Raw genomic sequence first — 6,000 nt, 5'->3', positions numbered from 1 at the left:
TTTAACTTGTGCTAGCCACAGATGTAATCTGATCTGCTAAAATAGGACAAACTGTTGATACAATTGAGAATTCTTTGGGAAAACCAATCGCAGCGCTCCAATAGATAGCAACTGTCGTCGAGTCCAACATCTCAGACAAGCTCACGTTTCAAATGCATGAAGCCAGTAAGGGAAATGGCAGAAAACACTGAGTTCTCTTCAAAACATAAATATTTTAAAACGGCAAAATAATTTAAGAGTGCACCAAGCGGTACTTGCTACTATGATTCCTGAAAAGCCTGTTGATGTTAGTGTTTTTTTAAATCCGAAATTATACTTTCGTTACATTGTTTGCTAGCTCCGCTGGTTAGCTAGCTCTCAGTCTCATTGACCACCAAACTTTGATAACACGAGCTAGCCACTCAATATAACATGTTTTCGCAAAATATATGTTAGTTAGCTAAGTTAGCCATGTTATGAATACAACTCTCATCTGCTATCATCATGATGCAAATTTGAGAGCACAGTTAGCTTCCAAAAGCAGTTATAGCTTTGACTGCTTGCTGACACGCAACAAAACATCATTTTAACAGGTTTCCCTGAATAAATTGTAATACCAGTCCATACACCAACATACCCAGGTGTCTTCTGATTAACGGGTTTCATTTCATCTGGGGATTTCGCCAGTGGTTTGAGTGATGAATTGGTCTTCATCGTCATCATTGTAAGGGGGATTTCTCCCAGTGGTTTGAGTGATGAATTTAGTCTTCATCGTCATCATTGTAAGGGGGATTTCGCCAGTGGTTTGAGTGATGAATTTAGTCTTCATCGTCATCATTGTAAGGGGGATTTTGCCAGTGGTTTGAGTGATGAATTTAGTCCTCATCGTCATCATTGTAAGGGGATTTCTCCCAGTGGTTTGAGTGATGAATTTAGTTCTTATCGTCATCATTGTAAGGGCGATTTGCCAGTGGTTTGAGTGATGAATTTAGTCTTCATCGTCATCATTGTAAGGGGGATTTCTCCCAGTGGTTTGAGTGATGAATTAGTCTTCATCGTCATCATTGTAAGGGGATTTCGCCAGTGGTTGAGTGATGAATTTAGTCTTCATCGTCATCATTGTAAGGGGGATTTGCCAGTGGTTTGAGTGATGAATTTAGTCTTCATCGTCATCATTGTAAGGGGGATTTCTCCCAGTGGTTTGAGTGATGAATTGGTCTTCATCGTCATCATTGTAAGGCGATTTTGCCAGTGGTTTGAGTGATGAATTTAGTCTTCATCGTCATCATTGTAAGGGGGATTTTGCCCAGTGGTTTGAGTGATGAATTTAGTCTTCATCGTCATCATTGTAAGGGGGATTTCGCCAGTGGTTTGAGTGATGAATTTTGTCTTCATCATCATCATTGTAATGGGGATTTCGCCCAGTGGTTTGAGTGATGAATTGGTCTTCATCGTCATCATTGTAAGGGGGATTTCCCCCATGGTTTGAGTGATGAATTGGTCTTCCAGAGAAAATGTTGTCAGAGGTTGCTATAGTAACCAAAGGGGGTAGGGCCCTAGCGAAGGGTCAATTGACAAACATTTAAAAACATAAGGAAAAGTCACTACAGTAGACTTACCCCTGATCCCTGCTCCAGCCAGTAGCTGAGCCACCAGTTGCTGAGGCAGTGGTCCCACCAAGCAGATGAAGATGATGATGATGAGAGACAGCAGTATGTACCCTGGAGACCAGAGACACCAGAGGTGAGACCAGAGGAGAGAAAAGATCAGAGACCAGACGAGAGACCAGAGGGGAGAGGAGAGACCAGAGGAGAAAAGATGAGAGACCAGAGGAGAGAGGAGAGACCAGATGAGAGAGGAGAGACCAGATGAGAGAGGAGAGACGGGAGGAGAGAAAAGATGAGAGATCAGAGACAATTGTAAATGAGAACTTGTTCTTATTATTAACTAGCTTACCTGGTTAAATGAAGGAGAAAAAACAAGAAAAAAATATCAAGAGGAGAGACCAGATGAGAGAGGAAAGACCAGAGGAGAAAAAGATGAAAGACCAGAGGGGAGAGGAGAGGGAGACCAGAGGAGAGACCAGAAGAGAGAGGAGAGGAGAGACCGAGGAGAGAGGAGAGACAGCAGAGGAGAGGAGAGACCAGAGGAGAGAAAAGATGAAAGACCAGAGGGGAGAGAGATGAAAGACCAGAGGGGAGAAGAAGGAGAGACCAGAGGAGAGAGGAGAGACCAGAGGAGAGAGGAAAGACCAGGAGAGAGGAGAGGAGAGACCAGAGAGGAGAGAGAGACCAGAGGAGAGAGGAAGACCAGAGGAGAGAAAAGATGAAGACCAGGGGAGAGGAGAGGGAGATCAGAGGAGAGACCAGAGGAGAGAGGAGAGGAGAGACCAGAGGAGAAAGGAGAGACCAGAGGAGAGAGGAGAGACCAGAGCAGAGACCAGAGGAGACACAAGAGGAGAGACTAGAGGAGAGACTAGAGGAGAGACAAGAGGAGAGAGGAGAGACTAGAGGAGAGACAAGAGAAGACACCAGAGGAGACACCAGAGGAGAGACCAAAGGAGAGGGGAGAGGAGAGACCAGAGGAGAGACCAGAGGAGACAACAGAGGAGACACCAGAGGAGAGAGGAGAGACTAGAGGAGAGACCAGAAGAGACACCAGAGGAGACACCAGAGACAAGAGGAGACACCAGGAGAGACAAAAGGAAAGGGGAGACCAGAGGAGAGACCAGGAGACACCAGAGAAGAGGGATAGGGGAGACCAGAGAAGAGACCAGTGGAGAGACCAGAGGAGAAACCAGAGAGAGGAGAGACCAGAGGAGACACCATAGGAGAGACCAGAGGAGAGAGGAGAGACCAGAGGAGAGAGGAGAGACCAGAGGAGAGAGGAGAGACCAGAGGAGAGACCAGAGGAGAGACCAGAGGAGAGAGGAGAGACCAGAGGAGAGAGGAGAGACCAGAGGAGAGACCAAGGAGAGACCAGAGGAGAGAGGAGAGACCTAACCTCCTGCAGCTTTACAGTACTGGTGGTAGGTCCTCCAGGCAACAGAACCCTCCTGAGAACCCTCCTGAGTCACCAGCTGGTCCTTAGACTCTACCAGACAACAACAACAACAACAACAACAACTATCAACAGCAACAGCAATAACAACAACCATAACAAAACAACAACAACCATAATAAACAACAAAAAATATAAACAGGCATCATCAACAACAACATAATAAACAACAACCATAATAAACAACAACACAATATCAACAGACATCATCAACAGCAACAGCAACAACAACAAACATAATAAACAACAACAACATCATGTTGATAGAATTAATTGATTTGTTCATTTAAAATGTCACACTTTGTACAGCCATAATAATACAGTTTGAGGATTAGAATGTGAAGGAATGGAGGACTAAAATTACCGCTGACGTCATGTGATACCGATCGACTTCCTCCCGACTCGTCTGGTTTCTCATCAGACATGTCAAAAGCTGTCGGAGAGAAAAAAAGACGTGACTTAAATCCCAGTAATGACACACAACAGACCTTTTCACGCAGAGCTACATATAAGAATGTAATGTATGAAACAAGACCTAGAACAAAACCTTTTGTTTCCAATAGTATTACAGCTAGCTTATCATACATACAGGATGGGAGAACAGACCGTGTCTATGTTTGAGATATGAATGGATTCTCTAGTTTATCATACATACAGGATGTGGAGAACAGACCGTGTCTATGTGAGATATGAATGGATCTCTAGTTTATCATACATACAGGATGTGGAGAACAGACCTGTCTATGTTGAGATAGAATGGATCTCTAGCTTATCATACATACAGGATGTGGAGAACAGGACCGTGGTCTATGTTGAGATATGAATGGATCTCTAGCTTATCATACATACAGGATGTGGAGAACAGACCGTGTCTATGTTGAGATATGAATGGATCTCTAGCTTATCATACATACAGGATGGGGGAGAACAGACCGTGTCTATGTTGAGATAGAATGGATCTCAAGCTTATCATACATACAGGATGTGGAGAACAGACCGTGTCTATGTTGAGATGATGAATGATCTCAAGCTTATCAAACCTGGGTTTTGCTAGTCCTTTTCCCTTGTGATCATCCAGGTTCTGTCTCCTTCGTGTCGATGGGGTCTGGTTGTGTCGGCTGCTCCTCAGGTTGTTCCTAACGTACAGGATTAAGTGATATACATTAATGTAGGAGAAATATATTATTGACGTCCTCTCGAGAGTCTTGACAATACGATACGACTGTGTATTTGATGTTTTGTGTGGAAAACCCAGAAGAGAAGTGGCAGCGATGTGCAACAGCTAATGGGGATCCCTAATAAACTAGGACTAAAACATGATACATGATATCTAGACTGGACATAGTCTCCTTCAGGAGGGACTGATCCTAATAAACTAGACTAAACCATGATATTCTAGACTGGGAATAGTTCTCCTTCAGGAGGACCCGATCCTAACGATGTTATTGGATAGTGATGAATTGGTTGTTGTTTGCTGTCCGTCAATGAATGAATAATAAAACATGACAGTTCCTCTTGGCTCCACCCTTACGGACTGTTTCTATTGGCTCTGAAACCAGAGGGATAGAGATGGGATGACGGGAGATCTTACCTGTATCTATTGGCTCTGAAACCAGATGGATAACGGAGAGATCTTACCTGTATCTATTTGGCTCTGAAACCAGATGGATAACGGGAGATCTTACCTGTATCTATTGGCTCTGAAACCAGAGGTAGAGATGGATAACGGGAGATCTTACCTGTATCTATTGGCTCTGAAACCAGAGGTAGAGATGGATAACGGGAGATCTTACCTGTATCTATTGGCTCTGAAACCAGAGGTAGAGATGGATAACGGGAGATCTTACCTGTATCTATTGGCTCTAAACCAGATGGATGACCGGGAGATCTTACCTGTATCTATTGGCTCTGAAACCAGAGGTAGAGAGGGATAACGGAAGATCTTACCTTGTATCTATTGGCCTCTGAAACCAGATTGGATGACGGGAGATCTTACCTGTGAATTCTCCATCTGGAAGTTGTTGATCATCTGTGCGTATCGGCCTTTAGCTTTCATCAGAGCTTTGTGTGTCCCTGCCTCCTTTATCTTCCCACTCTCCAACACCAGTATCTCATCACAGAACTCCAGATACTGATACACACAAAGACAGATAGAGAGAGAGGGGGGGGGAGTGAGCGAGAGAGAGAGAGAGAGAGAGAGAGAGAGAGAGAGAGAGAGAGAGAGAGAGAGAGGAGAGAGAGACAGAAGAGAAGAGAGAGAGAGAGAGAGAGAGGAGAGAGAGGAGAGAGAGAGAGGAGGAGAGAGAGGAGAGAGACAAGAGAGAGAGAGAGAGAGAGAGAGGAGAGAGACAGAGAGAGAGACGAGACAGAGAGAGAGAGACAGAGAGAGAGAGATAGAGGAGAGACAGAGAAGAGAGAGAGAGAGAGAGAGAGAGAGAGAGAGAGAGAGAGAGAGAGAGAGAGAGAGAGAGAGAGACAGGGAGAGAGAGGGAGAGAGGAGGGAGAGAGACAGAGAGAGAGAGAGAGAGAGAGAGAGAAGAGAGAGAGAGAGATGAGAGAGAGAGAGAGAGAGAGAGAGAGAGAGAGAGAGGGGGAATAGTAACGTTAATAACTTGAGGAGGGGAGAGAGGATATCCCTGTCGGGTTCCTCTTTCTGTTAGCATACTTTGGATAAAATAAAACCCTTTCATAACCCTTATGTGACTCAAAAGGGAATCAAACTCACAATTGAATCAACTGACCAAACTAAAATACATCTGAACCACAGACAGAGAAAGGGAAAGGACTGCCAAAATAAACAGTTCTACCTTCAAATCAGTGGATTCAGCTATTTCAGCCACACTCGTTGCTGAGAAGTGTACAACATCGAGCACACAGCCATGCAATCTCCATGGACAAACAATGGCAGTAGAATGGCCTTACTGAAGAGCTCAGTGACTTTCAACGTGGCACCGCCAATAG

At 44.5% G+C, this 6,000-nt stretch overlaps 1 long non-coding RNA gene and 1 pseudogene across 1 annotated transcript; both read right to left on the bottom strand.

The window, feature by feature from the left end:
- Positions 1 to 1,651: 1,651 nt before the first annotated feature.
- On the bottom strand, positions 1,652 to 3,480 carry LOC116371864 (uncharacterized). Its single transcript, XR_004209047.1, has 3 exons — positions 3,404 to 3,480; positions 2,983 to 3,072; positions 1,652 to 1,700 (listed from the first exon to the last, which is right to left on the bottom strand). It is a non-coding gene; the product is annotated as an uncharacterized LOC116371864 (long non-coding RNA).
- A 629-nt stretch (positions 3,481 to 4,109) lies between these two features.
- LOC116371862 (multidrug resistance-associated protein 9-like) overlaps positions 4,110 to 6,000 on the bottom strand; it is a 96,598-nt pseudogene continuing 94,707 nt past the window's right edge.

This window comes from Oncorhynchus kisutch, unplaced genomic scaffold (genome assembly GCF_002021735.2).
Source record: "Oncorhynchus kisutch isolate 150728-3 unplaced genomic scaffold, Okis_V2 scaffold3788, whole genome shotgun sequence".
Classification (NCBI taxonomy): domain Eukaryota; kingdom Metazoa; phylum Chordata; class Actinopteri; order Salmoniformes; family Salmonidae; genus Oncorhynchus; species Oncorhynchus kisutch.
The sequence above is the reverse complement of the archived record's forward strand: the minus strand, read 5'-3'. Positions and strand labels throughout refer to the sequence as shown.